This window comes from Alosa alosa, chromosome 23, assembly GCF_017589495.1.
Source record: "Alosa alosa isolate M-15738 ecotype Scorff River chromosome 23, AALO_Geno_1.1, whole genome shotgun sequence".
NCBI lineage: Eukaryota > Metazoa > Chordata > Actinopteri > Clupeiformes > Clupeidae > Alosa > Alosa alosa.
In genome coordinates, this window is record NC_063211.1 from 25,838,518 (window position 1) to 25,859,977 (window position 21,460).

A 21,460-nucleotide genomic window follows, 5' to 3' on the forward strand; every position below is an offset into this window, starting at 1 on the left:
TCCAGAACTTCCTCTTGGCAATGTAGTAACAACATTTTGTTGTTAGCAGTGGTGGAAAAAGTAGCCTACGAAAATATTGTACTCAAGTAAAAGTACTAATACTTTGATATTGCTTCCATATTGATGACATATTACTCAAGTAGAAGTTAAAATACTAGGGTGGCGCATTGCATTCACATCAAAAAAAAAAAAGAATCAGGTTATCTCGTAATTATATATCATAATTACGAGATAATCATGATTTATGACACATTTCCAATTCTGCCCCCACTTGTGTGAGGCAATGACATGGTCTATTGGAGAAGATAACCTAACAGCTTCCCAAGAGAAAGTCTTAAGCTGAAGTTCCTTTCAAACCTTTACTTAGGATTCACTGTAAAACTATGCAGACCAACAGAGTACATCTCAGTTATTTCCTTCGATGTTTTGTTTAAGAGCAATCATGTAGACTAGCATTTCAAGTTACAGAATAGAAACTAATGTGTTAGCTTATGGCTAACGTATATGAGACATCCCATAGAGATGCTAACGGTTAGCATAATCAATAAAAGTAGATATGTAGAGCCAACTTCAGTCCATTTACGAAAGGGTTACATAAGAAGACTTCTTTGTTTACAACTGACTATTTTCTCTGAATATAATACGTGTAGGAAAATGTGACTGTTTAACTCATCAATGCCACTTGAACAAGTAGCCTGCACAAAATAAATAGGCGTGCGTGTGACAACGTGGATGGAGGTAGCCCTATGCATAGTACCTCCAGCTACTAGTTAGGACTGTAACGTGCAACATTGTATTGCCTTTGGGCAGAGTAGCCTATAGCAGGGGTTCCCAAACTTTTCCACGACAAGGCCCCCCAAATACCACTAGGTTCTGGGCAAGGACCCCTTGATGTGTTAATGAACCCATCGACAATACTGTGGCAAATGTAAAATTACATTAAGCTCTAATAATTATTTTAGCCACAAGCACTTCACGATTGAGCATACAGTGTGTAAAAATTGCATTTGGAGCTTTCTGCTATATGAGAGCTATCACTCTACTATTATTCCCAGTCATTATCATGGAAAATATAATGTTCAGATATGCGACAAATTATTCGAATGGCATTGTATAACAACCCTCATAGTAATAGGTATATTTAAAAAATTTCAAATGTATTTATTTGTTGCTTTTATTTTTCCTTCCAAATTGCTGAGGCCCCCCTGGCACCCCCTCGCGGCCCCGGCCCCCACTTTGAAAACCACTGGCCTGAAGCTTACTCTTTGCTTTGGGGTTGTTGGCGATTTGACAGGCTTATTTTTCATGCCACTTAAAGACATGTTAATCTCTCAAAGTACAAAAGTCATTTAAAGCAGGAAATCAGTAGGACATATGTGCTTGCTTTTATTGAAAGGCTGTTTAGATCCTCAGCACGGATCCTATCCTTATCTCATAATTAATAATGAGATAATATGTCTTAATTATGAGATACTATCTCGTAATTATGAGGTAATTATCTCCTAATTATGAGATAACCTGATTATTTATTTTTTTGTGATGTGAATGCAATGCGCCACCGTAAAATACTGATCTGAACATGTACTCAAGTAAAAGTAAAAAGTAGTTTATTTAAAATGTATTTTAAAGAAGCCCTATGCAACAATTTTAGCAAAAATGACCTTAATTATGCAGGTTAAGAGTCGTTCTGATGGTTCTACAACACTTTTTGGATCGTTTGGTGGGTGCTTCGTCTCCCCCTAGTGCTTCTCCGCGGAAAAACCGAATATGCAACTTTCTGGCCGCGGTCCGAATGTAACAGAGGTCGTAATTCGTCCGCCGCTCACGGCCCTTGAACCCGCCACCTCGACACACATCGGCATGGGAGACGAACGCTCTAACCACTGAGCTAAAAGCCCAGGCTTCCAACTCAGCGGTTAGAAGTGTTCTTAAGGTTGGGGTGTGAGGATTTACTCGGGCAACTAGCACGCTAGCTCAGTTCGCCTCTGTTACACTCACCTCCCTAAATCCTCACTCCCATGATCCGGGTCACGGCACCACTGTAACAGAGGTCGTAATTCGTCCGCCGCTCACGGCCCTCGAACCCGCCACCTCGACACACACCAGCATGGGAGATGAACGCTCTAACCACTGAGCTAAAAGCCCAGGCTTCCAACTCAGCGGTTAGAAGCGTTCTTAAGGTTAGGGGTGTGAGGATTTACACGGACAACTAGCACACTAGCTCAGTTCGCCTCCGTTACACTAACACATCCGGATGTAACTCAGCGGAAGTATCCAATCGCGCCTCGAAAATGTAGTCAGATTGTAGTTTCTAAGAAGACTGCAAAACGGACTCCGACTTGGCTTTGTTGCTGTTGAAATTGTAAGTAGCCTACCCTTGGGTGAACTTCGTTTTTGTAATGTGATTTGATAGTCTCTTGAACAATGTGTTTGCTCGACCGTTTTATTGTGGGCCCTGTATGTGTTTAGCTTGGTTTCTTGATGGCTAGCTCGCTAGCTAGTGGGGGTTTAGCGTAGCAGTCACTTGCTACCGAAGCTGCAGGGGAAGCTATGTTGTGAAAAATGCGAGCCCAAATCAGGCGAAAACCCAGAAACAGCAAAGAAATAATTAGACCTGCTGTGATGGCTGGCTCCACAGCCACACATGAGAACGCCACAACAAGCGGCAAGTTCAAACACACACCCACAGTCTAACACTCACGCATACATGCCAACATTCCATTACACTGATTGTCACTTTTGTTATTTTCTGTCCATTCACACTTATAATATCTACCATTCATAACATTACTTATAGCATCTTTGTTTAGTTTGTTTCATTTCCGTAGCAATACATTTATTACAAATATTAAGCTACATAAACCACAACATGTTTATCTTCGTTCAGCACTTGATACTTTATTTAACATTTCACATTGTACAGTTACGTTTTACGGTCGCAGGTCTGAGTGCACGCAGTCTTGTTTCAGTATTTCGTTACTTACATTTTCCTTTGTTTCACAAGTTACCGTGGCGGCTTGAAGGAGATGAATGGCGAGTGTCTGGGCGCATCACTTCCTGGTTCCGGTAAAGGACCCGAGGTTAGAAGGAAGCCAACTTAAGAGTCCCTCGGCGCAACCACCAGCCTTGTGACGTCATGGGGAGAGGAGGAACTTATGTTTATTTTAGTTATTATATTCACACCATGTTGATATTATTTATATTTATTTATAGTTATAGAATATTAGTTACTCACCTTAGTGGTTTATGTTAAACTGGCCTTGTCTTTGTGGTTGTCCTCCTGTCAATTGGATGTTGTTGTGGTACTCCCTTCTGTGATTCATTGGTCTGATCAGCCGATATATATGTTCCCTTTGTGTCTCAGTCTGGTGGGTCAGTGGTTGAGTTCAGTTCTGCTGTTGTTTAAGTTCTGTTCAGTTGACCTCACTAGTTTAGAACTTTTTTGTTGATTTATACTTTAGTTAAAGATTTGCTTTAAATGTGTAAACTATGATTAGTTTTGTAAAAATAAATCTTCAGTTTTGAGACTGTATTTCTGTGTCCCGCTTGCCTTACTGCTTGGCCAGGAAGTCTGCAATGCCAGAGTCAATGCCAGTGGGAGAAACTGAGTCGGAGTCCATGGTGCCAGAAAAGCAGGACCAAGGCGCTGCCGGCGGTAAGGACCCAGAGGTGAGGGATGGCCGAGAGCCGACTCTTTCAGACCTGGCGGCTATTCTTCGTGGTCATATAGCCTGGCAGGAGGACCTAGAAGCACAGAGGAGCAGGGAGGCCGACCAACAGAAAAAGACCATACAGGATCTTCAATACCAGCTGAGCTGTCTGGGGCACAAGCTGGAACACCAGCCCACTCCTGCCTTGGCCGAGAGGCAAGGGGTACACCAGAACAGGGGGCTGGAGCAGCTAAGGTGGGCCGAGGAGCCTGAGTCTCGCTGCCCGCGGCCAACAGTGCAGGCCCGTGCTGCTGCTTACCCAGAGGTATTGTTGGAGCCCTGTCTTTCAGAAGATGAGGAGGATGGCTACTGTCCATCTCAGCGATCAACAGGCCAGCCGGAGGGTCCTCGTGGTTTCCAAGGCAACAGGTTAGATCGATTGCATCATTCTTTTGAACCCAGGTTTCAAAAACTGACTGATGAAGACGACATTGAGCATTTTCTTCTGGCGTTCGAGAGAATTGCTGCAGCCTGCCGATGGCCTCGTTCGGACTGGTCATTCCACCTCATTCCGCTGTTGACGGGCAGAGCCTGAGGGGCCTATGTGCACATGGACATTCAGGATTCTAATAGTTACGAATAGATTAAAGCAGATATGATGATATGATGTTAATCCCGAGTCTTACAGGCTGAAGTTCCGTTCCGGGGAGGTGGAGCCTGGCGAAAGCCCGAAGGAGCTCTATGTCTGCCTGAAGGAACTGTTCACCAAATGGATCCAGCCTAGAGGGAAAACCATGGAGGAGGTGGATGATCCTGGATTGAGTTCATGCTTCCTGAAGGCTAAACAGGACCATAATAGTGGTGAGAGTACTGGGCAAGAGCAGTTTGTTGTTAGGCAAGGGGTGCTGTACCATTGTCAGGAGTCTTCAGAGCAGCTGGTGGTCCCTCGAGAAGCACGTGAGTTGGTGCTAACCCTGGGCCATGCCATTCCCTGGGCTGGCCACTTGGGGAAACATAAGACTAGGGCTCGCATCAGCAAACACTTTTTCTGGCCAGGTTTGCGAGCGGAGGTAGCTCAGTTTTGCAGAAGCTGTCCTGAGTGCCAAAAGGCCACTGCTAGGGGTTCCTGTAAAGTCCCTATGCAACCCTTGCCAATAATAACTACTCCATTTGAGCATCTGGGAATGGATGTCGTAGGCCCTGTAGAAAAGAGCAGATCAGGTAATCGCTTCATGTTGGTGGTGACTGACTATGCAACACAATATCCAGAAGTATTTCCCTTAAGATCAGTCAAGGCTAAACAGGTAACGTTCTGTTTGGTGCAGTTGTTTGCAAGAGTTGGATTCCCACTGGAAATCCTTACTGACCAAGGCACCAACTTTTATGTCTACTCTTCTAAAACAGGTCTACGGACTGTTATGTATCAGAAGCTTACGTACGACTCCTTACCATCCCCAAACTGATGGGCTCACGGAGCGATTCAATCAGATGCTTAAGCAGATGTTGAGGAAGTTCGTCAACGAGACTGTAACGATCCTGTGTTCCCTGTCCCTCCTTTGTTTACCTCCTGTGCCATGTGCTCCTGTGTTTACTTCCTGTCCCTGTGTTTTAGTTCCTGTCAGCCATGTGCTCCTTTGTTTGTTCCCCATGTGCTTTGTGTTTACCTGCCTGTCACCTGTCTTTGTCTCTGCCCCATCTCCTTATTTGGTCTGTGCTTCCTGTCTTGTTAGTTTTTCCCTCCGTTTCTGTTTCCACACCTGTTCCCCGTTAATGTCTTGTTGGTCTCGTCCAGTCCTCTGTCTTTCTGTTAATTAGTCTGTTAGTTTAATATTGGTTTCCACCTGTCTCTTGTTTTACCTTGATCATTGTCCACCTGTGCCCTGTTACCTATTGTGTATGTAAACCCTCTGTCTCCTCTCAGTCCTGGTCGGTTATTAGTCTGTGGGTTGTGTTCCAGAATAAAGATTCTTGTATTTCAAAGATTCCCTTGCCTTGCCATACTTTGCCCGTGCAGCCGTGACCGACACCAGTTCTGATTGGGATCAATGGCTCCCTTTCCTTCTGTTTGCATATAGGGAGGTACCCCTGTACCCCACCAAGCTTTTCGCCATTTGAATTGCTTTATGGCCATGAGGTGAGGGGGCCCCTGTCACTCCTTAAAGAGATCTGGGAGGGAGAGAGAGGGAAGGGAGAGCCCATTAATGTCACTGCTTATGTTATACAGATGCGGGAGAAGCTGCGGCAGGGTCCACTCTGGCACAAGAACACATGGGCCAGGCGCAGAAGAGTCAGAAGTTCTGGTACGACCGGTCAGCACGCCACAGAAGCTTTTCTGCTGGTCAGAAGGTTTTAGTGATGTTGCCTAGTCATGACCGTAAATTGCTTGCAAAGTGGCAAGGTCCATTTGTCATACAGGAGAAAATTGGGCCAACTACTTATCGGGTCTCGGCCCCAGGGAAGAGGCGATCCAAAGTCCTTCATGCCAATCTGTTGAAAGAGTGGGTTTCCCGACCGGAAAGAGGAGCAGAGTCCCTGTTAATCAGACAGGTAGAGGAAGAGGATGATGAAGAGCAGTACCTACCCAGGATAACACCACTGGAGTTACAGTTGCAACATCTCCATGAGGACCAACAACATGAGGTGAGGGCCCTGTGCACTCCTGATGTTTCTTCTGAGATTCCTGGTCTGTCACATGTTGTCTCTCATGACATTGTATTGAAGGAAGAGGCGTCAGTGAGGCACATGAGCTACAGGATCCCTGAGCAGCTGGTGGAGTCCCTGAAGGAGGAGGTTGACCAGATGTTGTCCATGGGAGTTATAGAGCCATCAAGGAGTGAGTGGTGCCACCCAGTTGTGCTAGTACCAAAAAAAGATGGTGCGATTCGGTTCTGTATTGACTTTCGCTATTTGAACTCTGTTTCAAAGTTTGACTGCTACCCAACTCCTAGAATTGATGAGATGATTGAACGGCTGGGAAAAGCAAGATACCTTACCACCATTGACTTATGCAAGGGATATTGGCAAATTGCCCTGACTGAGAGATCTCGGGAGCTAACGGCATTTCGAACGCCGTGGGGCCTGTTTCATTTCAAAGTTCTACCATTTAGATTACATGGAGCACCCGCAACATTCCAAAGATTAATGGATCAGGTACTTACTGGAATATCAGATTTTGCCAGTGCTTACCTTGACGATGTGGTGATTTACAGTCTGTCTTGGCCAGAACATCTGGATCATCTGCAGCAGGTCCTGCGGCATCTTCAGGGAGCGGGGTTGACCATCAATCCACGAAAATGCACCTTTGCTAGGGCTGAGACTGAATACCTGGGCTTTGTAATTGGCAATGGGGAGATCAAACCCCAAGTCCAGAAAGTTCAGGCAATTAAGAACTGCCCTCTGCCTCAGACCCGAAAGCAGCTCAGGTCTTTCCTTGGGATGGCTGGGTTTTATAACCGTTTTATTCCCAACTTCTCCTCTAGAGCTGCACTTCTGACTGACATGGTGGGTTCCAGGTGCCCCAATCAAGTGCTATGGACTAAGGCAGCAGAGGAGGCTTTTGAAGACCTCAGACAAGCTTTGGGTAAGGATCCAATCTTATACAGTCCAGATTTTGAGCAGATGTTTATCCTTCAGACTGATGCCTCCGAGCGAGGGGTGGGAGTGGTCCTACTTCAAGGTCCACCAGAAGGGTGTCATCCAGTGGCGTTTATTAGCAGGAAGCTGTTACCACGAGAGTCCCGCTATTCTACAATCGAGAAGGAATGTCTTGCTGTGAAGTGGGCCCTCGATTCATTCAGATATTACCTGCTGGGAAGGGAATTCATCCTGGAAACGGACCACAAGGCTCTGGAATGGATGGGAAGGATGAAAGACACAAACAGCAGGGTGACTCGCTGGTACCTGGCAATGCAACCATACCGGTTCACCATCCACCATGTGCCGGGACGGGCCAATGTGACTGCAGACTTCCTTTCACGCTGTCCCAGCTTCGAAGGGGGATGTGACGGCTGGCTCCTCAGCCACACATGAGAATGCCACAACAAGCGGCAAGTTCAAACACACACCCACAGTCTAACACTCAAAACAACCAGTTTTATAGTTTTACCAGACACTTTATAATGAGGAGATACAGCACTCAAAAAAACCTCCATAGTAATGCATGGAGTTAGTTTGTAACGCCAATATGGCAGTTGTCTACACATCACAACCCTTCCGTGGCAAAACATCGACATGTAAATACATTGAACCAATCATGTGGTGTGTTGTGAATACATCGTGCCAATCATCTGTTGTGATCTCGCTGCTGGAGCAAGATTGGTGTCGTGAAGCCTTACGCACACGCATTTCTGCCGAAATAGATGCCCGATAAGTACCCAAAAAGCATTGCAATATGGCCACAAGAGGTACTTGTCTAAAAGGACTTTGGTCCTAGCTCGAGTTGCTGCAGCTAGCAGCTAAGACAGACATGTTCATGCTCAGTGTGTGTGTAGCTGCAGCAACTCGAGCTAGGTAAAACCGATTGTTTCAGTTTTGTTCATACCGACAGTACTCGGTGATGTTGAGAAATCGAGATCTATGTAAAAAATCACCGGAGTTCTCCTTTAAGTTTGAGCAGTAATTGATTTTCAGTTAGTTGCACTTATCCTTGGTCGCTTTGCAGTGAACAGTAATCATGCACAACTGAAAAGCCCCTCACAGGCAGCTGAGGCAGGCAGGCCAATGTTGAGTTGCAGAGAGTTTTTATATTTGAAACGAGCAGAAGGTTCAGCAGATTAAAGGGCGTAAAACTGGGGGTGGGAAGTATAGGGCCCTATGGAGTAGAGGACCCTTGAAAAGTGGAATAGGGGGGCACAACATTTTCACCAGGCATTAGTAATAACTCAGGTAATCCACACATAGAAAATCAAAACAACTCCATAAGTAGAGGCATCTGTAATGAAGTGGAATAACACAGGGGAAAAGTATTGAACACGCTAAAAAGCACTAAGGCAAGGAAAGGGAAGGAACGAGCTGGAATCTGTAAGTAGTTAGAGAGTAGTTATCCTTTCTATCTGTGCAAATTAATATAAGCTTGGTTAGTAGCCTACATATTGATAGGCTATAAAAAGGTTTTTCATTACCAAGGTGTCACACAAGAAACATTTCATGATGGATAAAAGCAAAAAGCTCTCCCAAGACCTTTGCAACCTATATTGTTGCAACACATATCAATGAAACTCGTTACAGATGCATTTCAAAACTTCAGAATCTTCCAGTAAGCAGCATGGGAGCCATTATCTGCAAGTGGAAGGAACATTACTGCATCATCAACCGGGCACAGGATCTCCTCGCAATATTTCTGACCAGGGAGACAGAAGGATAGTCAATTCCAAGAGCCAAGGACCACTCGAAGAAAGCTCCAGAAAGACTTGAAGGCAGCCAATTCAATTAAATTCAATTAAACAGTTCTGGAAGTAACTCAGGATTCACAAGAGGGACCCCTGGAATCTGTTTAGAACAATGGGCCAAAATCACACCTAATACTGTGACTAATAAGTTTTGTCATACAGGAAATATTGAAGGTGTCATTACAAACAAAGGCTTTTCCACAAAGTATTGAAGAAATTTCAGTAGGCACGTTCAATACTTTTTTCCTGTGTCATTCCACTTTATTACACATAACTCTTATATTTGGATTTTTTATATGTGTGGTGAAAATTTTGAATAGACTCACTGGAAGTTTAGGCTAATTACTGGAAAAAAAAAATGTCAGCGTTCAATACTTATTTCCACCATATATTTATTGTACCTGAATATTTTAACTTCCAAATTAAATGTCAAAATGAATGTCAGACGAAATTTAAAGTTTGACTGACTTCTATACAAAACATAGTGAAAACGGTCTAAGGTCACTCTCACTCTCCCATGGTGTTTGCTTGAATATCTCCACAATCATCAGTGCTAAAACGAACTGAGACAACCCATTGAAATAGCGGAAAATACACTTTCATAGGTTAGGCTACACATGTAATCTGATTCATCTCGTGATCCAGCTCCATCTCCATCACTTTCAGAAAGACTGCATGGCGCCAGCTTGATTCATGTCCTCTTGTAGGCTACATGCTGATCATTATGAGGCTAGTGGTTTAGGGCGCAATTTTTTTTTCTCTCCCTTTCCGTTTACGTTAGTCTTAACTTTTTTTTTTTACTCAAGTAACGGATGAGATTTTTGATGTACGGAAGTACAATAAACCTACTTCACTCAAAATGTAATCAAGTAAAATACCGATTTTATAAACTACTTAAAGGGGAACTTGGCAACTATTTCAACTTAATAAACCCGTTTAGAAATCATTTGGATGGTTAAATGACCTGTTCCGGTGAAAATGGTGACTTTCCCTGCTGTGCCTAGCGTCCCCAGGCGGAAAACCAACCTTGCAACATTGAGACTACCGTCCCGGAAAGAGAAGTGAGAAACAAGAAACTCGTTTTAAATCGTGTTTCTTACCTTGTAACATCCACATAGTTCTGCCAAACTTATGCTAACAGTTTGCTAGCTTGTAAACAAATCCATGTGCTTTATCATTACCTTTTCACACAGTTTGAAATAGCATAATGTGCAATTTCTCCAGCAGAGGGGGAAATCCTGCCAAGTTTCCCTTTAAAAAAATACAAAATACACAGAAAAACTACTCAATACAGTAACGTGAGTAAATGTATTTCGTTACTTTCCACCTCTGGTTGTCAGTTATACATTTTGATTGCCCAGTAATGCTTATGGAGTGAAACAAGGTTACACAGTCGAGTGCCTCTGATGAACAATGTTGCATCAGAAGAGTTTGGTGTCTTTGGAGTGGAGCACTGTGAAGTGAGCTTTGCTGACTTCAGAATTTGCTCAGCCTGTACGTCTAGTAGCAAACCATAGGGATTTCTATTGGCTGGCATGCCTAGGCAGTTTGAAAGACAATTCTCTGCCGCCCCTTGGAGCGAGGTGAATGGGCAGACTATACATTTCAATGATATAGATCATCCAATTGGATTATATTCCACTTGAGCGCATACACCTATCCTATTTTGTTAGAGAGCAATTTGTTACAGTTTTGTTTTGTAAGTAAGGAAACTTACCCTTGGGTGAACTTGCCGGGTCTGCTTTTTGTAATGTGGTTTGATAGTCTCTTGAACAATGTGTTTGCTCGACCGTATTTATTGTTTGAGCCCTGTATGTGTTTAGCTTGGTTTCTTGATGGCTAGCTCGGATGCTAGCCTAGTCAGGGGGTTTTACCTGGCTTTGTTGCTTAGCAGTCACTTGCTACTGAAGCTGCAGGGGAGCTATGTGTTTAGCTTGGTTTCTTGAAAAATGCTTAGCAGCCCAAATCAGGGGGCTATGTGGAAAAATGCGAGCCCAAAACCCAGAAACAGCGAAGGAATAACCAGACTTGCATAGGGCTTCTTTAAGATCAGCCTTAGTGACTGAGGGAATTCGAGTACAGTACGGCAGAGTCCGAGCAGCAATGGACCGAGTTGATACGGTGGGGGTGATTGCTCGCCTGTCACAGCTCAGCTGTGTGGTCAGAAGAACCTACTCCGTCCCTGGCCCAAGATCCCTAATGCATATGGACACAAACCACAAACTGATCCGGTAGGCTTGTATGCTTTCCTTAATCATTGCTTATTATAATAGCCTAGTTAGTTTTGCTGTTATTTTAAATGTGTTAATACGTATTTTCAGATATAACATAGTCATCTTTGGAGGCATTGATGGATTTTCAAGAAAGGTATGCAGACCTAAAAACTCATAGACAAGTGACTTTTTATGAGAAATGTATAGCCTACATCCTCTGTGTGTGGGGCGCCAAATGTAACGTGCCTTATTTCGTGGACAGAATGACTTTTGTGTGACGAAATAGGCTACATTCATTACATTGTAACGCCTTTTGTCCACGGAATCCACAAATTGGTTTGTTGTGGCCACGAAACACTGAAGAGAGCACATTGTTTCGTGGACCAAACTGGCAATGCATCTCACAATTCTACAGCGGACTTAAGCTGCCACCTCGTGTTAAAAAGTTGTAATAGGCCTACATTTCATGCAGCTCTGTGAATCACAGAGAGGTGCGAATGAAGTGGCCACTTCTAAATGGGACCCACTGTAGGCTAATTCATCAAACTGCTGACTCATGAAATGTATTGTAGCAGGTCACAAAACTGATTTTGTGATTCTATTATGCATTTTGTCCACGCAATGAAATTATCGTGAAACATAATTCATTCCGTAAACTGCTGAATCACATATTGTAGCATGTCACAATAAAGCTGATTACGTGATTCTATTATGCATTTCGTCCACTTAATGACATTATCATGACACATAATTCATTCTGTAAACTGCTGACTCACGAAATATGTCACTGAATGCATTTCGTAAGTTATTAAGTTACTATTGTGTGGACGGAATGCCTTCTGTAACACAACACAATACTTTTGTGGACAAAATTGAAATAGGATGCACAGAATGATGCGACAGAATTACTTTTGACCAAAAAAAAATGTTTATTTCGTCTACGACAGAGAATGCAATCAGCATTATGTCCACGAAAAGAAAAAAAGGCCACTAGTCAATTTGGTCCATGAAACAATGTGCTCTCTCTTCAGTGTGTGGACACAATGCAAACCAATGAATTCCGGGAACAAAAGGCGTTACAATGTAACATGGTTTCGTAATGATTACTGTACATGTGATGGCAATAATGGCCACTAACTGGTCAGAATGGGAATTGCTCTGTACCACAACAACCTTATAGGATTTTAAAATAGGTTTCATGAGTAGCCTACCTCTCTACTTTCACAGATAATGTACCTTGGTGCTGCACACAACAACCTTGCTGTAACCACATTGGCCTTCTTCCAAGAGGCTGTGGACAATTTTGGCTTTCTGCTGAGGTAAATATTAGCTATACATGTAATTTAAACGATGATGTAATTTAAACAATTTAATAAACAGTTCCCAAATGGTGCTAAATACAGGATTACAGCAATCAGGAAAATCATACGCTATGTGAACTAGTTAAGTAATGACATCTCAAGTAAAAAAGCAATGGAAAAGTTAACTCTGGTTTGATATAGGTTTCTCGGTTTTGCTTTGTGTTGGTTACAGCCCAGAAGTGTTTACTTATTATTACACGTTAGTTCACTTGAAACCAAACTTGAAATCACTCCTTCCTCCCTTCTATTCTCCATGAGGGGCTTTCAAGGTACAATGTGTAATGTTTTCAGTTGGCTGATAACAAAATCAACATTTTCCATTCATAAAATTCATGTTTGGTATGTAATTTGTCCTTGTAATTTCTTTGGAGATCCACTAGGCAGAATACAAGATGGCGCACTCACATTCAGCACCTTTAACTTCTGTTCATATGCTTGTTACTCCATTAGAGTGCGAAGTGACCAAGGAGTGGAAAATGTGGATGTTGCCCGTCTTATGTTCACGGTCCGTGGGACAGACAGGGGCAGCTTTATAACAGGAAAAAGTGTCCACAATCAACGGTGAGGTAAAAAAGGTAAAGGTAAAAAATACCTTTACAATCTGTTTTTGTTTGACAACTGCTATAAATAAAATAACTCAAGCTCCACCATCTGTATTCCAGTATTGAGAGGCTATGGCGAGATGTCTGGACATCTGTGACCAATGTCTACTACGACGTGCTACACTCACTGGAGAAAAATGGCTACCTTGACTAAACAGACGAAACCCACCTGTTTTATTGCCACTATGTTTTCCTCCCTCGGCTTCAGAATGACCTCAACCTGTTCCGAAGGATGTGGGACAATCATCCCCTCCGGACAGAGGGCAGTATGACTCCTGATCAGTTGTGGCTAATGGGAATCATTTATAATCCTGTGCCTGAACCCAACTTTGAGGTATGTACTGTAGTTCACTAGTACAAAAGAACAATTCTATAAAAACAATGATAATACTAGTACTATAATATAGAGCAAGGTAACATTAAAAAAAAAGTAGTTCTGCATTACCAACACTAGAGTTTTTGTTTAGGGACTGGACATTCCGGATATCGATTGGGAGGACAGTGGCTTAATTGCAGATGCACACTCCGGCATTGTTGTTCCTAGAACCGAGTGTCCCCTGAATGATGACCAGATCGCAGCACTTGAGGAAGCCGTAAACCCTACAGCAACTTCAGAGTCATTTGGCTGGGACATCTATTTAGCAGCGCTTCAGTTTTCTCAATCACTAATGTAATAGTAGCCAAAATATCTCATAGGGAATCATTGTTTTTGTTTGTTAATAAAATGGCAAAACACAAAAAAGATGGTCATTGTGAATTTAATAAAAACATATATTTAGACCAGACCAAATCCACTCCTGTGACTGGAAATGCTGGCCACAAGGTCATGTCTGAAGCTGTGGTAATCCATGTAATGGCCAGGGAGGCGTAAGGTCTCAAAGCAGGTGGACGCTGTTGGTAGTATCGCTTTGATAACTTGTAAAGTTACCATCTGCGGCATAACCTCCCATCCGGTCCAAAATATGATGAGGTCTCTGAGCTCAGTCTGGGTGGCTAGGGAGTTAACATTAACAGCAATAAGTATTTTCAAAACTTCTCAACGTATGCTTAGTCTATATAGAAATCTACATTTTAAAAATCCCATTTCAAACTTACCACTAGATATGAATTGTCTGAAATAAGAGCAGATCCGGCTCTTTGTTTCAGGCGAACATTCATCCTCATCGTCACTGTCATCATGACAGTGATACACTTTAGGATCAACTAGTTTTACAAAAAGGGGGCACAAAAAGGGAGGCTGACACATTCAGCTGATAGGACATTGATAATGATTAGTTGTACAAAAAAATGAAAAGATTATAACTTACCTCTGGACCCAGGTTTACTGTCGCCTCTTTCGGAAACAGCAAGGGCACCGTGTCTGGCTGTTGAGTCAAAACCCTCTATAGAGGGGTGTCTTTTAGGCCCTGCCTGAATTGTTTGATTTGCTTCTTGACACGGCCAAGCACCTGAGATGCAGATGGAAGAAGAAATTACATTTCATTTTCACAAACTAGCATGAGGTTATTAGCCTGGCTCTACCAGCTATGTAAGCATAGCAATCCCGGGCAAACTAGTGAACAGGGCGAATGTAGGAAGTTATGTCAGAAATCGTTGATAAATGCAATGCGTTTGGCTGGACCAACTGTTGAAAATACATGAAATACAAATTTCTTTCACTCACAGCATGGAACAAAAGTGATTCAAAAACCAATGCCCGGCTAGTTGAGGTTAGTGGCGGGAGGTCCCAGGAAGAGACCAAGTTCTGGACCCTTTCTGTTTGTTATAATAGGCTGAACTCCCCTTCCAGCTTGAAGATAGAGAGAAAAAGACAATGAAATACATTGTAATGATTAGACAATATGTTAGAAGTTTATAGACATAAAAAAGTGGGCCAACAGCTACAGTGTCTCTCAAATCGCTCACTGCCATGCACAACTGAAAGGCTGAGGAAGTCATTTGTTCCTAGGGCCATTGAACTGTTCAATGCCTCACTAAAGGGAAGAGGAGAGATAGACTTCTCTGCTTAGTCTGTCTGCCTCTCCACCCTCTCCATGTTTGAGTACTGACTGCCCACTTTACTGCTGTTTTACTACTGTTTTACTACTGTACACAGCCTAATGTTTTCACTACTGTTTTAATGCTTCACTGTTTTTCATGCTATATTAGCACACATGATCAATGGCTGCGGTCAGGCTTCTGCTACAATTCTGAATGAATGAATGGCTATAACCATATTACCTCAACCTGTTCTTGCACTGAAATAGTTTTTTATTTTACCTTGTCTACATTATACTTTACTCTCCTATTTGTCCATATTATTTATGCTGGTCTCTAGACCTTACTCTGTTGGACTACTTTTTGCACCTTCACCATGACACTCACTCTCTTGAGCACCTTGGCATGCACACATAACTAAAGGACTATTGTTGGACTACTTTTTGCACCTTCACCATGACACTCACTCCCTTAAGCACCTTACCAGTCCCGGCCCTGTCACTACAAGCGTCTTATGCTTGATCACCCTCAAGCACATTGGACTTTCTTAATTTAATTTATATAGTGTATTTAGTATTTAGTTTTCTTATCTTTCTTATCTTCTACTGTCTTTATTGTACAGTGGAGTTTAGTTATATGTTTATACTTATACTTATGTTTACCATTTCTGCTGTAAGTGCATGTTGTGTGTGATGTCTGTATGCTATTGAGACCCTTGAATTTCCCCTTGGGGATCAATAAAGTATCTATCTATCTATCTATCTATCTATCTATCTATCTATCTAAATCATGTCATCCTTATGGCCATTGATGACAACACATCTACAACAACAGATCAAAACAAAATCCCTACATAACAACAAACAGACATTAATATGTGAACCAAAAGTCACTTACCTCAGTGGGATCCATTTTGGTAGAACCAGCAGCACTTGAGGGTTTTGCAGTGTGAAGTGAAGGATGTTTGACTGTAACGTTAACGTTATAAGTTCCAACTGGCAACTGATTCAATCCACTGCACGCACCTAGAATCTAGAATCTTTGTGGAGAATATGATTTTCTCCCCCATCTGAATTTTGTCGATCTGAATTTTTTCAATCAGAATTTTTCCAACCCGAATTTGTGTGGTTGAAATATAATTATTTGATTTCAATTACTCAATATTCATTTATTTTTAAATCAACATGTAGTTTTGTTTTGAAAACTTATGGCATCTTTGTCCGTCCATAGCATAACATATAGTATAAACCCAGATATGTGTGCATTGACTTAGAATAAATTATGTTTTCTAAACAAAGTTCGGGAGGAGCCCTTAGGGATGATTGACAGCAATTAACTCACCTGTCTTCCGCCGCCAGGATATTTAAGCCGGCCTCCTTATCCATCGTCTGCCCTTGCATGGCCGCGAAAATTATTTGGAGTCGCAAAGCCTCGCTAGGCAGACGTAATGGAGCTGGGTCTTTTCACTACTAACCATCCAAAAGCTACATCCAGTCCATGGGCTACAGCCACCTGGTTCACCAGCGTTTTCAGGTCACTGCACAGAGCAAGGGTACTACAACTATCGATTATGCTATAGCCTACTCACCCCAGCCTACTTCAAGGCTCTAACATCAGGCTGCTCCAAGTTCGCGTTTTCACGTCGCAAGATTATCCAGGTAACTGAAAATGCTCTAAATTCTAACATGGCTCGCCACGCCAAGCGTCTGAAGTTTGTAGGCTATCCACTATCCAGCGGAGGCCTATCTTCCGAAGATCACTCAATCCGTAATCCGTGTTGGCATCGGAAACGAACAGGTCTTGTTCATTCACTTCCTGTAGTTGTCCAGTGACTTCTCTTCTCATAAACTGATACTAGCGTTGTTGGATATTTAAGCTACTTATAACGAACTGATAAGCCTCAACCTTAAGTGCCCCTATTTCCGCCGGCTTGTTCCGCAGGCTGTTTAAACGATGGCGCTGCATCGCAGACGTCAGCAATTATTAAAGCGATAGTATACATTTGTAATTCGCGTCAGGCGACGCAGACAGCAAGGGCCATGATTGGTCAACTCGTCCTGTGTCGATGGCCGACGTTTCATGTAGCTCCTACGGGGTAGAGCAACAAGCTAGTTCACTTGCAAATAAACTAAAGTCATGTTTGGTTACAATGACTGGTTATTCGTATGTTTTAAAATTAGCACTTCGCCAGCAAGCAGTGCTTTGTGGGCAGTTGCGCTAAGTTCGCTCTCAGCAGGCCCTCAAACCCCAGTCTACAGCCAGAATATATTAATGACACTCCTTGAACACCGGTTTATTGTTTCATTCCATGCCAACACCGACAGGAGGGAGTGATCGCCACCTCCATTGACAGCTTATTAAAATTGTTTGCTATTATCGCATCGCATACAATCGTTTATCACATCGCAATGCATTATCTTATTGCAAGCTGCAATTATTTATGTCGTCTTCTTAAAATTGTTTGCTATTATCGCATCGCATACAATCGTTTATCGCATCGCAATGCATTATCTTATTGCAAGCTGCAATTATTTATGTCGTCTTCTTGTGTGACAGTTAGTGAAACACGACACTGCACTGACGTGCTCATCAATCAAAAGTGGCACAACTTTGGATATTAGCTAAATCTTGACATCAACATTAAAAAAAAAAAACCTTATCGCTATTGCATTGCTCCAATCATTGGACAGCGGCACACATCCGCAGCACTCTCCATTTCCGCGGCATCTTGTTCCGTAGGTCGGATAGGAAATTCCTTCCTCTTCCGTCTTTTAACTCCTATTTAAGTCCTAAACCAATCTTTTCTCCTTCCCGCTCCCTCTATTCATTCTCTTCTCCTGACCAGGAAGCAGGCTGCTCTTGACAGCGCTTTCCTGCACCACACGCTCCAGAGCGCATCACTCCGCTGCTTCAGCCGCAGCCACGCCAGTGGCCAGGTTCTTAACCACTGACTTCCTTCCCACAGCATCTCCGCCGTACTTCCGGATCCGACTCCACTTCTTCAGACGGCCCCGGTAGCGACCGCGTCGCTACTCCCTCCGCCCCCTCTTCCCCTTCCCCACCCACTTCCCCCAGCCAGGACCCGGTCCAGGGCTGCCCCTCTTCCAGTCGTTCCGACGACTGCTCCCTCCCTTCCCTCTTTTTCCTCCTCCCCATTCCATTCCCGGAGTCACGTCTGTAAAGCTTTAACATCCCGTTCCGTCTACCCGGCTATTCATTAGCCACAGCCATTTCATTCCATCTGGATACTCACCATTAATGCCTTATCATGCCTTATCTGCCTATCATGTATTATGTGTTGTATGTCGTATCATGCTGAATATGTCATGTTTTATCAGGTAATGGTATTCTAAAAGTATTCTTTCAGCCCAGGTTGGATTATTTAAGGCTGCCACAGATAGTACGGGATGAGCTTGGACCCAATGCAACAACAGCTTCAGAGAGACCCATGCAGCAACTGCTCCGCTGAGCTCCTGTTCCCCTGCTACAACGGCTCCTCTGAGCCCCAAGACCCATGCAGCAAAGCTACACAGAGCTACAGGACCCATGCAACGACAGCTTCACTGAGCCTCAAGAACCATGCAACAACTACTCTGAGCCCCAAGACTCTTGCAACGACTGCTTCGCTGAGCTCCAAGAACCACGCAGCAACTGCTCCGCTGAGCTCCTGCAACCCTGCTACAATGGCTCCGCTGAGCCCCAAGACCCATGCAGCAAAGCTACACAGAGCTACAGGACCCATGCAATGACTGCTTCGCTGAGCCTCAAGAACCATGCAGCAACAACTACTCTGAGCCCCAAGACCCATGCAACGACTGCTTCGCTGAGCTCCAAGAACCACGCAGCAACTGCTTCACTGAGCTCCTGCAACCCTGCTACAACAGCTCCGCTGAGCCCCAAGACCCATGCAGCAAAAGCTACACCGAGCTCCAGGACCCACGCAACGACTGCTTCCCTGAGCCTCAAGAACCATGCAGCAACAACTACTCTGAGCCCCAAGACCCATGCAACGACGGCTTCGCTGAAGCCCCAAGAACCACGCAGCAACAACTACGTCGAGCTCCAGGACCCATGCAACAGCAGCTACGCTGAGCCCCAAGACCCATGCAACGACTGCTTTGCTCAGCCCCAAGAGCCATGCAGCAACAACTACGCCGAGATCCAGGGCCCATGCAACGTCGGCTCCACCAAGCCCCGAGAACCATGCAGCAACAACTACGCCGAGCTCCTGGACCCATGCAACGTCGGCTCCACCAAGCCCCGAGAACCATGCAACAGCAGTTACGCCGAGCCCCAAGACCCATGAAACGATGGCTTCGCTGAGCCCCAGAACCATGCAGCAAATACACCGAGCTCTACGACCCATACAGCAGCAGCTACACCGAGGCCCAATATCCGTGCAATGACTGCTCTGCCGAGCCCAAAGCCCCATGCAGCAACAGCTCCACCGAGCCCCAGGACCCAGGCAACGACGGCTCCACCGAGCCCCAGGACCCAGGTAACGACGGCTCCACCGAGCCCCAGGACCCAGGCAAGATGGCTCCCGCTGAGCCCCAGGACCCATGCAGAAGCACCGCTGACCCCATAGGACCTTTAGGAACAGCTCCGCCAAGGTTTGGGACCCATCTAATGACTGCTCCGCTGAGCCCCAAGACCATGCAGCAACGTCTTGGCTGAACCCCGAGACCCTCGCGGCAGCAGCTCTGCTGAACCCTGACACCCATCGTTCCCATGGTTATGCATACACGAATGTCCGCCGCTGAGCAAGCGCAACAAAGATCCACTCTTGTGTACTTGCCGCTTGCCTCGCTATACTTCGCAAGGGGTTCATGTCACAGCACTCTGATTCACCCTCCATCATGTTTACCGGCCTCCTTTGGGCTGCTGAGATGTAGTGAGTCTACATGCCCCTCGTCTCATTTCATTCCCGATGGCAGATCTTGAGAGTTAGACCAGGACACAATACGTTTACTACCAATCAGACTAAAACCGATCAGTTCCGAAAAGGACACTCCTTTTCATATCCAACTCTGCCTCAGATCCTCTGCTTTCATACCCATCACACTACATCTCACTACATCGGTCAGCTCAAGCATCGGCTACTAGCCCGCTCTCTTCATCTCCTTCAGATGAAGGTTACCCATTACTCGTCACAGGTTCCAGACTCTAATATATATCCTTGTCAAATCCAGTTCCCGCAGGCCGCTACTCTGTGCATTCAGGATAAGAGCTGCTACTACAGCTGCATGCATTGGCCTATCAGAGCAGCAATCAAATACTGAGCCGTTGGTCCACAGATGCCTATCAGTCCTACTGTACATCCACTCCATCTAGTGGATTTATGACTTGCTAAGCAAGCGCAAATGTTTCGGTAGTGGCCTTCCTTTCTGCTCTTTTGGGGTGCAAGCGGCCATCACTCTATCGCGATCTTTGCTTCAGGCATTCCATGACCATGGCCAGCTACCATGCCAAACACGTGCTTAGCTTATACACTCAGTATAGCAATCATGCCGACGGGCGAACTAGTGAAATGGGGTTTACTGCCTGGTCAGGACAAATGAAATGGGTGTTTCAATCATCCCGTCATAGACATTTAGCATTATAGGCTGTTTTCCATCCATTACAAACAAACATGCAATGTGAACGTCTGGGATTGGGGAGAACACTAAATGCTCTACTGAATAAGCATGAAGTCAGACTTTTAAATGAGACACCACTCACATTTACCACAGAGTGTAACTCTGTAATAACAGGACGTAAGGAAGGCATTTGGCTGAGCAACGGAGGTTAATATGCTCTAAGTTTTGTTCAAATGATGTCTGTCTATCTGTGTGAGTATGTGTCATACGTATGATTACTGTGAATGTATGTGTGTGCGTGTGTATCTGTTTGTGCACATGAAATGGGTTAACATGACCCCTGGAGGCAAACATACGGAAAAAATTGGTCATCCTAGGCCCTACAGTTCTCAAGATATTCAGAGAACTGTGTCTGCCCTACCCTCCTTTCGGGGGGTCCAGTCCAGCGGGGGGGCTACAGATCAAAACGAAAACGATGGTTTCATGCTATCCATGTGGGGTTACATGCCCACCATGTTTCGTGTACCCCGGTCTTTCAGTGTCCCGGGAATCCTTGACGGAAATTTGGACATGCGAAAAATAAAAACAATTTTAAAAAAATTTTAAAAAATAAAAAATCTGACTAAACCTATATGAGGTTTGACTATATGATAGTCTTTTAAACAATAAGATCTTATTATGACGCTTCGCT